Here is an 11,686-nt window from a genome sequence, read left to right as displayed (position 1 = left end):
ATATTTTGTTTTGGACTTTTTTTTAACAATATATATCTAAAGTATTTTAATTGTAGCTGAGCACTTAGTTTTTAATTAAGTAATACAATTCCAAAAAAAACATTTTGTAAGGCAAAAATATAAATGACTGATTTAATCTTTGTTTTAATTAGATTTATTTTTAAATATATATGCCTTATTGCAACCATTCTACTGAATATACTTGTTGGTTTTCATCAATTAATTTAAAATATATTCATATCACTTTTGTAGCAGTGGTTGAGTGAGCAGCAGTTATCTGCTTTGTATGTGAAACACTTTATTTGAAAAGGCTACTGCCAGGGATCGTAGAACAAGCACGTAACATAGGCTGGTTGAAAAGAGTAGGTAAATAATGGCTACAAATTCAGGAGAAAACTGAGGACAGTTGTATTCTTGTAGGATTTTTCTTATAAATATTGCAAAATTCAGACCTGTTAGGAAGCCATTATGATTTTTATCATGGTTATTTAACACCTGCCCACAAGGCTAATTCTATGCAGTTCATTCATTAAGCACTGCTGCTGTAGCTATTTGCAGTAAATGCTATATACTGTGCTGCAATCAGTTAGCAACTTGCTGCTTAATGTTAGGTTTACACTGACCTAGACCTATGTATGTTTCAACTTCAGTTTGCTTTGAAACAGCCAGAATAAAAAATGTGTTTAATGTAGTCATTTGCGTCTTCAGTGTTAACTGTTAAAAGATACTGTACCTAATGCTTCCGTGGTTTGTCTGTATTCATCATGTTAACTTTTCTTTTAAACTGACTGCACAGATAACTTAACAAAAACAAAATAAAATAGACTTGATATGAGAACTCTTTTGGTATGAGTTAATATTTTTGGAGGAGTATTGGTATCTCATTTGCAAAGTAGTATGGTCGCTCTTTAGTTTGAGTGCAGAACAGTATGTAATCAAACCCAACGGTCAGATTTCAACTGTTATAATGGATGCAAATAGCTTGAATCTATAAAAATAGCCAACTGCTTAATTTAAAAAAATTAACATCCTTTAACTTTTAAAACAATATTCCCTCAAATTAGAAATTGACACCTGTTCCTTTCGCACTTTTCTCCCTCTACGTTGTTGTTATACTTTAGTGTGGCTCTATATAAGGTTGTTTACCAGTACTGACCTACCAGTTTCATTTAAAACAAAAAATGAACACAGTATAGTATGAGGGTGGTTTTTTAGATTGAAAGTGGAAGCACATTTAGGGGTGGGGTGAGGGATAGGATAAGGAAATACACTGTGGGAGAGAGTATAGTCTTGTGACTAGAACACACACGTTGGGGAGTCCTATGTTGTGTCTCTGCTCTTTGACCTAAGGCAAGCTACAATTTCATTCCACCTCACTTTTCTCATCTGCAAAAATGGACTAATGCAGTGACATTGCACTTTTGAGGAAAGATGGTTGTGCCAGAGCAACTCAAATACTTGGATTCTTGGATTTCCTTGCCCCCAATCACACATTTTCAAGTCTAGGTGTGAGGAGAAACTCCACTGGTGCTGCTTATTTGTGACCTACTCCCAGCAGTGGAAGAGTATAAAATATCCATGCTGATTCCATTGGATTTGTTAGCAGTCTTTGACACTGACCATGAAAGATACGGCGACTTTTCTTCAGTCTCTAGCAGGATGCATAGAAAGACTCTTGAGTTAAGTCCATTCCTTTATCTGACCAGCCCCACGAAGGGGATTGACAGTTTTTCTTCCCTGCAGGCACTCTTGTGGGTGGAAAGCTGCGTTACACCTTGTCTTCTGTGCTATCCAATGTGTGGGGAGGATCCAGTTAAAGTAGTGTGTGGGGTTTTGGGGGGAGGTTTCTTTTGGCTTTCTTTTGCTCAGTATACAAATTTGTTTGTCAACATTGTTTTACTCTGCATTGGTGTGGAGAGTTGTGTGTGTTTAATATAAAGAACAGATATGGCTATTAAGTCTAAAAGTCTGAAAATATTTTTTAAAATTGCTTAGTGTATATAGGCCAAGACATTCATGTATTTTGCAACTTCTGAATTGGCTGCACAATTCCTTCCTTCTCATGGAATTGTTGCTTCAGAATCTAAACTGTCATTTTAAAAAACTTGTTTTGGTTGTAATGATTGTGAATTAAAACTTACCAATTGAAAACAGAGTGTAAATTGATACTATATTGTCTTCCTGAGTCTGCAGGCAGCCTGAAACAATTATGAGAAAGAAGGTATGAAGTAACTCTTTTTCATTCCCAGTGGGTTGTTAACTCTGAAACCTAGGTCTTGAAAGCTAAGCACAATTGGTGGTTTTCAGGTGCTGTGTATGTGAGTATGTGGTGGGTGGATACACTGACTTTCAAGCATAAGAGGTGGCAATAATAGACTTGGGCCTGGTCTACACTTAGTTTAAGTTGACATAACTATGGCACTCAGGAGTGTGGATTTTTTTACACTCCTGAGTGCCGTAGCTATGTCAACCTAACCCCGATGTAGACACAGCTAGGTCAATGGAAGCATTCTTCTGTCGACCTACCTGTTGTCTCTCCCTTACATCTTTGTAGGCTGCGTCTACATTATTTAGTTAGGCAGCCATAGATGTGCCATGATAGCTATGTGACTATATACCCCATGGTGTAGATGTAGTCTGGGCTTCAAACAAAAGGGAGTTGACAGGATAAAGGTTTAGGTAGACCTGAGAGAGGAGAAGAAATGGCCAAAATTTAGTCAGGTGAGATGCCTTGAAAACGAAGAGAACTCTGTGGGGAAATAGAAAAGCTAATGCAGGAATCCTAGATTGTGGGATGTAGATTTGATTCTTCTGCAGAGAGCTGAACCCACAGGAGTGAATAAGGTTACCAAAAGGCAGCTGGCTGATGTGTGTGTCTTGAAGGTCATAGGTGGGGATGAGGGGTTGAAGTGACCTGAGGAGCTACTGGAGAGCTTAAAAATCAAAATAAGAAACCATAGTCTTGGAAGCCCAGGAATTAGAGAACACAGATGAGTAGGAAGTGGGCCAAGGTACTAAAAGCAGCAGATTGAGGAGACATAAACCTGTTGAATCTGCAGGAGTAGTAATTTGAGACCTGAGTGAGAGCAGCTTTAATGCAGTAAGGGTACACATCCAGAAGTTAGGCCTTTTGAAATTTCAGACTTCTGGCATGACCAACTAACACTTAGCTCTTTCATAGTGCTTTTTATCAGTAGGTCTCCTTATAAAGGAGGTTAAGCATCATTATCCCTGTTTTAGTGATAGGGAAACGGAGGCAGAGGTGAAGCAATTTGCCTAAGGTTACCTGGCAGGCCATGGCAAATCCAAGAAGAGAAACCATGTTTCCTGAGTCTCAGTGAAGTGATCTATCAAATAGGCTACTCTGCCTCCAAAGTGCAAAATGGATGCAGTGTAAACACTAACCTTATGGGGGAACTCAGCTCAATAAAGATGGCCTATCTAAAACGTATGGTCTGTGTTTTTTAGCACACAGGGTCATATCTTTTTAAAAAAAAAAAAAGTGTGCACACTTGCTCTCTGGCTGTGATATGCTCCCTAGGCTGTAGGCATCTGTGGTGTCTTTCATTTCTAGTAGGCATGCACACTGCCACTAGGACTGCTTGCTTTAGGTTACTTGAGTGCTGTCAGCTGTCTCAACTTTACAAAACACAGAAGAGACATGGGTCTTACATCATAGTCATATCTGAACTGTGTGTATCTGTGAACCCTTCCCAGAGCCAGACCTGCATATCAAGATTTATTGCTGCACTCGGAACAAGACAGATTTGTATTTTATTTTATTTGAATGCATAGATCTGCTCCTAGAAGTCCATGACTGTAGACGCTACTTAGCTATATGAATTTCTGGTTCACTAAATTATTCCATTATGTACAGTATGTACTATTTATGTATTGCATTCTTGGTGTGGCTGATCAGAACAGATAAAAGTTGTCAGGGCACAGTCTGTAGGGATCAATTTCCTCTTGGCTACACTGGAGGATTCTGGCATGGCAAGAGGCTGCTGTGCTTTCTGTTACACACCTCATATCTACAGACAAGAGTTTGCAAGTATTGCTAGCATTTGTTTGGAGCAAGGCTCACTTCCTCTGTGTTCTCTATTGTTTCATTGTTTGCTTTTTCAGTGCTAAATAATGTTACAGCTGTGCAGTTGCAATAGGTCTTTGTCCTCCCAACACAGTGCTTCTCAGCGGTCGCTCTGGACAATGTCTTCTGTACTCTGGATTACTTTCTTATTTTTAGTTATTGCAGCTTCTGTAACTAATGTACTCAGTGTTTGGGTTTGTTTTTGTTTTGTTTTGTTTTTTTACACGGGAGAATGCATTCAGTCATCAGGCTTTTTCATGTTGAAAACAAATTAAATTGTGTAGCCATTGCATAATACTGCTGAGACACACGCTCTTTCTTACATTGACACGCCATCATTTGTATGGCTTCCATTTTTTAAAAGGTATAGCACCTCTCCATCTGTAAACTGGTACTCCCACAAACCTCCACTGTGAAGACCTATGATAGGAACACTAGAACATGTACCCACAATGCTCTGGTACTGCAATGATTGCAGGCAATGTTGTGTATGGTGTAGAGCAGTGGTGTATCAGAAACAAAATGGCTAACATGGACATACTGCACCATGACAAATACCCATGGATATTCAAATGTCCCACGGATGCTACAACAGGGTGAAATTCTCTGGCATTGACAAAACTTCTGTTACCTAGCACAGTGTCACTGAGGCTAGCCTGCCACAACTGGATCTTGAGCTTTTTTCAGAAAAGAAGTGGCATCAGATTTGTGTCTAAGAATTCAGGTCTGAATACAAATGCTGCACCCACAAAATACTCAGTAATTAGACACTGAACAGTGAGTGAATTTGAATAGATAACATCTGGTACCCTGTGCAAAGCAGCTGCGCAGAGGGCATTTTCAACATTACCCTTGAAAAATGGCTTCCTGGGACTGAGAGGACCATCACTGATTTCTCTCCCCGTGCCCCCCTTTGTGTTAATGTATATATTATATTCCCAGGAGTATAGTCTAGTTCAGCGGTTCTCAAACTGTGGGGCAGGATCCCAAAGTGGGTTGCGACCTCATTTTAATGGGGTTGGCAGGGCTGGCGTTAGACTTGCTGGAGCTCGGGGCTTCAGCCCCAGGTGGTGGGGCTCAGGTTCCAGACCCCCCTCGCCAGGACTGAATCCCTTGGACTTTGACTTTGGCCCATGCCCCCCACTGAGGGGGGTAGGGCTCGGATAGGCTCAGGCTTCAGTCCCTTTTCCTGGGGTCATGTAGTAATTTTTGTTGTCAGAAGGGGGTCACGGTCCAATGAAGTTTGAGAACCCCTGGTCTAGTTGTTAAACCACAAAAGTGAGAATTTGGGCTCCTGGATTGTCTTCCCAGTTCCACAGTTGACTTTCTGTGTAATCTTGCTTCCTGTAGCATTATTCGTACTATATTACAATACAGTCATGAACCTTGACTCATATTTGTACAACATATAGACTCTGGAGAAGTATTAAACATATGGTGCAATATAGCTTCTACTTACTCTTCTATAGGATCCAATAATACTGAGGTGAGTTTGTTCCTGTTTTTCCAGTAGCCCTGACCCAAGAAATGATCAAAATTCTCCTTAGACCAAATAAATTGTGTGGTCAAAATCCAAGGAAAACTACTATACTTACTGAACTGACTCTACCCAAGAAAACAGGACTCTAGAAGAACCATAAACAGTACTATACAGCTCACTTTTCCATCCATTCGGATCAGCTTGGAAGTCAGTTCAAAGAGCAATTTGGGGCCTGACTTTTTTCACCACAAGGTGGCATCTGGCTTCAAGATTTAAATTTTTAGAGTGGCTGATACTTCAGCACAATTGCAAAGTGTTCTGCCTCCCCATGCGCAGAGAAAATAGTTGTAGCACTTATTACTGTTTTTAATAATGGATGTGTTATAGTTTAGATTTGGGTGGAAGTTCAAGGACAACACCATGCAGGGGATAGTCTGAGTCTTGCCTTCCTCCTTATTTGTGCACTCTCTGGGAATCAGAGGGTTGAGGATGAGCATGTTGCTTCCCTGGTAGCCAAAGAGTAGCATCTAGCTGTCCTTGTAGTAGGGAAGGCCATTGCACTGATGGTGGATAGAAAGCTGGCTAGATCATCGGGCTCAACGGGTAGTGATCAATGGCTCCATGTCTAGTTGGCAGCCGGTGTCAAGTGGAGTGCCCCAAGGGTTGGTCCTGGGACCAGTTTTGTTCAATATCTTCATTAATGATCTGGAGGATGGCGTAGTTTGCAGATGACACTAAACTGGGAGGAGTGGTAGATACGCTGGAGGGTAGAGAGAGGATACAGAGGGACCTAGACAAATTAGAGGATTGGGCCAAAAGAAATCTGATGAGGTTCAACAAGGACAAGTGCAGAGTCCTGCACTTAGGACAGAAGAATCCCATGCGCTGCTACAGACTAGGGACCAAGGGGCTAGGCAGCAGTTCTGCAGAAAAGGACCTAGGGGTTACAGTGGATGAGAAGCTGGATATGAGTCAACAGTGTGCCCTTGTTGTCAAGAAGGCTAATGGCATTTTGGGCTCTATAAATAGGAGCATTGCCAGCAGATTGAGGGATGGGATCATTCCCCTCTATTCGCTATTGGTGAGGCCTCACTTGGAGTAGTGTGTCCAGTTTTGGGCCCCACACTACAAGAAGGATGTGGAAAAATTGGAAAGAGTCCAGCAGAGGGCAACAAAAATGATTAGGGAGCTGGAGCATATAATTTATCAGGAGAGGCTGAGGGAGCTGGGATTATTTAGTCTGTAGAAGAGAAGAATGGGGGGGGGGGGATTTGATAGCTGCTTTCAACTGTCTGAAAGGGAGTTCCAAAGAGGATGGATCTAGACTGTTCTCAGTGGTACCAGATGACAGAACAAGGAGTAATGGTCTCAAGTTGCAGTGGGGGAGGTTTAGGTTGGATATTAGGAAAAACTTTTTTACTAGGAGGGTGGTGAAGCACTAGAATGGGTTACTTAGGGAGGTGGTGGAATCTCCTTCCTTAGAGGTTTTTATGATCAGGCTTAACAAAGCCCTGGCTGGGATGATTTAGTTGGGGACTAAACTAAACTGATTTAGGAGGTTGAACTAGATGACCTCCTAAGGTCCCTGGCAACCCTGATATTCTAGGATTCTATGGTCATCTGTCATGCACTCCCCCAAATGAAAAAAGTGCAGCAGAACAGGGAGGAGTAGGACACTAGATCTGATTTCCATGGCTCTCACTATTCAAAACAAGTATAATTTCTTTATATCGTAGAGGCATATTCTGCAGTCACACCAATGGGTTTGTAAATTACTTCTGGAAATGCTTTTTCCCTTAGCTTGATCACAAGCATAGGATACTGACAACTCCAGCACTTTTAAAAGTTATATGCTGTAATAACATCAGAATCTCATCTCTTATGATGACCTCACTGTAGAGACGTGAAAAACTGTTGGACAGTGGGATGGCCCTTTAAGGGCTTAGCCTTCCCCCCAGTGACTATTCAGCTAGTGAGAGAAAAGGTCAGCAAGCAGCTCATTTAAGGGTGAGAGTGCAGGGAATCTTGGGTCAGGTCCTCAGCCCCAGCAGCTGGCTAATACCTGTTGTCTAGGAAGCTGCAGCTGTCCTAGGAAGGAGTGAGGTGGCAGGATCTGGTTTAGCTGCCTTGCTTGAGATTGTGGTTAATCAATACATTGACCTTTCAAAAAAAGGAATGAAATACTGACACCAGTGGGAGCCTCACTGATGAACTGACTGGTGAAGTGACCTGCTGGTTTACATGAGTGGGGAAACTGAGGCAGTGGCAGAGTCCGATGGGGGGGTTTAGTGTTGCCAACTTTCTAACTGTACAAACCTGAACACCCTTGCTTGCCCTGCCCCTTCTCCAAGGCCTCGCCCCCTGCTCATTTCATCCTCCCTTGGGGCTCACTCTCCCTCACCACCCATTCATATTTACAGGGCTGGGGTAGGGGGAGGGGTGAGGGCTTGGGCTGGGGTGTGAGCTCCTGGGTGGAGCCAGAAATGAGGGGTTCAGTATGTTGGAGGGGGCTCCTGGCTGGGGCAGGGGGTTGGGGTACAGGAGGGGATGATGGCTCTGTTTGGGGGTGTGGGCTCTGGGCTGGGGCCAGGGATGAGGGGTTCAGTGTGTGGGAGGGGGCTCGACTGGGGAAGGGGGTTCAGAGTCTGGGAGGGAGCTCAGGGGTTTGGGGTGAAGGCAGGGGTTGGGGTAAAGGAGGGGTTTGGGGTGAAGACTGGGAGGGAGTTTGGGTGAAGGAGGGGGTTCCAACCTGGGGTGGAGGTTGGGGTGTGAGAGGGGGTGAGGGGTGCAGGCTCTGGGAGGGAGTTTGGGTGCCAGAAGGGGTTCTGACCTTGGGTAGGGATTGGGGTGCGGGAGGAGGTAAGGAGTGCGGGCTCCGGCTGGACGGTGCTTACTTTGGGCAGCTCCTGGAAGCAGCTGGCATGTTCAGCTCCTAGGTTTAGGAGTAGCCAGGTGGCTCTGCATGCTGCCCCTGCCTGCAGGCACTGCCCCCGCAGCTCTCATTGGCCGCAGTTTCCGGCCAGTGGGAGCTGCAGAGTCGGCGCGTGGGGTGGGAGCAGCATGCAGAGACCCCCCTGGCTGCCCCTGCACCTAGGAACTGGACATGCCAGCCGCTTCCAGGAGCTATGCTAAGCCTGGGCAGGTAGGGAGCCTGCCTTAGCCCCTCTGTGCTGCCAACTGGACTTTGGCTTATTAAAATCTCCCCGATTGCTTTTAAGAGTCACCGGGAGATTGAGGCCAATTCTGGGAAACTCCTCGCCAGTCCGGGAGGGTTGGCAACCCTAACGAGTTTGAGGAGACACTGTTCCACAAACCTTTGTTAAAAGCTGCTTTTCTCCTTTAGTTTCAGCCATTTATTGCCTGGAAAGGGTTACAGTCAGCTCTCTAATAAAGGCTCACATTTGCATTTTATGAAAGAGAACTGCTTTTTTTTTTTTCTTTTAAGTTTTTTTTGCTAAGATTAAACTAATTTATATGTTGGGCTAACTCACTGGGATTAAAAAGAGGAAGTGGTCGGGCTCCACTTCCTGTAGCAGGAGCCTGTATGAGAGGAAAAATAAGGCCCTAGAGATCTCTCTTTCAAAACATGTAACTGAATTGTTTTATGGAGAAGGTATGTGTTTGGAATGCATCCCAAGGAGTCATTTCACTTACTCTTCCCAGAATCCCCAGGTAGGCCCTGAGCTATGATCATGCTGGACAGTAATCAGCTTTTAGGAGGAGGGAGAATTAAAGAGTTGTTTTGCAGGCCTGACTTAAAGCTGGGGCCAGCTCTGCTTGTTAACACTTTCAGCTCCCTGCCCATCAGCAACTGAATCAGATGCTGTTTGCTTATGGTCAGCTTTTAAGCCCATTACTCACATTGGTGAGCAGTCATTTCCATGAATAGTTGCATGGGATGTGCTTGTGGACATAAAATCTCACCAGTACAAGGGATTTACAATCTGGCTCTCAAGCAGCTGTGGTGCTGCAGATGTGCTTACTGTTACAGGATGAGCTTTTGTGAGCTACAGCTCACTTCATCGGATGAAGTGAGCTGTAGCTCACAAAAGCTTATGCTCAAATAAATTTGTTAGTCTCTAAGGTGCCTCAAGTACTCCTTTTCTTTTTGCGAATACAGACTAACACGGCTGCTACTCTGAAACCTGTTACAGGATGAGCTTCCTTCCTGCATGACTAGGACATTACCATAGACGCTCCAGATAGTCACCAGGTCTAGCACCTTTTGTGCCTGCCCACTTCTAAAGGCCCTCACCAGTTCTAGCCGTAGATGAGAAACAAGCAGACTGTTTCTATTGGTGCTGCACTGCGTGTGACTCTAGTAGCTGTAGCCTTCTCTCTCCTTGCTGACTTCTACCTACAGTTTAAAGAACTGGAGTCTTTTTTCCTGCCCTCTTGCTTCTATCCACAACCCAGGGAAACCTATTTTCCCTCCAACATCCCCACACCAGTTAGGTAGAGTTGCTCTCCTAAATAACTACCCACATCAAGTAGGTGAGACCATTAGTGGCCAAAGGGACCCACCCACCTCAAGAACCACTAAGAATCCATTCTCCAAATGACTAAAGAGGATTTGTATGCTAACTCCTCCTCCACCTATGCTCTAACTGTTGGAGGAAACATGCTTGTTACCAATATTGCTATCAGAGGCTGCAGGACAGGCCTTGCTCTCAAAGTAGCTGCTGCCATGAGGGACAGCTGCTAGGTAGGGAAGCCCCTGTGAGGAGTTTGGGAAGGGCAAGAGTGGGTTGAAAGAAATAGAAGTAGAGTTTGGATTTGGAGGTTTAGGTCTGTGCTTGGGGTGGGGTGAAGAGTATGAAATTGATTGGCTATTGGAGTTTTGGGGGAACAGGAGGGGAAGAAATACTTTACCCAAGGAACGTCACCTGTATTGGTGGCTGAAGCAGAAAATTTTTGAATGAGCCTCTTGTTTAAAAGTTGGCAGCACATGATGTGGAGTGCTGAAAAGAGTGATGCACCAAATACATAAAGGATTGATAGAGAGGGCTGAAAATTTTTCAGCTAAATAAAACCTTGATCAAAACCAAATAATTTGGAACAGAAACAAAAAAAAGAAAAAATCATGATCTTCTTTCCTTTTCCCAACAGTGTTAATAATTATGACCATCATTCTTGCAGGAGAAGTCACTCTATTTTCTACATGAAATAGTGTTCTTTACTTTGCTCATGTTTTTCTGTCCACCTTCTTTACATCAGTGACACTGATCAATAGCCTAAGAAATGGGTGTATAAATGAGCAGAGAGCGACAATAGCTATGGTGTTCTGAGGGAAGGAAAGCTATCACAGCTGCTCAATCTCTCTCTGTTTGCCAGGAGTGATCTGCTCTATTATTGGCCATTTTCCATTTAAATCAACAAGAGCTTTTCTACTACTTTGAGTAGTCATTTCCACCTGTGCAAAGTAGTGTGAAATGTTACCAAATCTGAATTCTCCCCTCAATGCACCACTGTGGCATTTTACAATCTTTTTCTCCCTCACTGTTCAAAGTGCCAGGCACTGTAGAATCACACCCACAAGGTTTGCAGCTGTACAATTTGCTTGGGGGAATGAGGGGAACCTTAATTAGTGAAAAACAAAACAACCATGGCTCTTCTGTAAATGAGATTAACTCTCTTCTTGATCTTCATTATTTTCTAAGAAATGAAAGGGAAGAGAGAAATAAGGTTGTGCATACCATTCTGTGTAGTCTGATGGAACACTTTTTAGACAACCTGTCTCAATATTTTCTCTTGAGAAACAATGGAATGCATTTTGCTACAACACATGATACTTCTCTTTTCTTTTATAATAGGGTTATTTTACTGAATGGAAAATGGGCAGTGTTTGCAGACAATGCGCAGTGAATCTCTCCCCCTTCCCCCCCCCCCCCGCTTGGAAACTTAGATTAGTATTTGTTCGTGAATGTACTACTTGTGAAATGTGTTGGCTGGATAGCTTGGGAGATTGAAGTGTTCCTTCTGTGTATCTTTCTTTCTTTCTGCGTATCATGATGCTAAATATTGTCTCATTGGGTACATCTACACTGCAATTAACTGTGGTGTAGACGTTTGGGCTCAGGATGCAACCTGGGCTCTAGGATTCTGCGAGGTGGGAGGGT

The sequence above is a fragment of the Dermochelys coriacea genome, chromosome 2 (assembly GCF_009764565.3).
Source record: "Dermochelys coriacea isolate rDerCor1 chromosome 2, rDerCor1.pri.v4, whole genome shotgun sequence".
NCBI lineage: Eukaryota > Metazoa > Chordata > Testudines > Dermochelyidae > Dermochelys > Dermochelys coriacea.
This window is presented reverse-complemented; position numbering follows the sequence as displayed.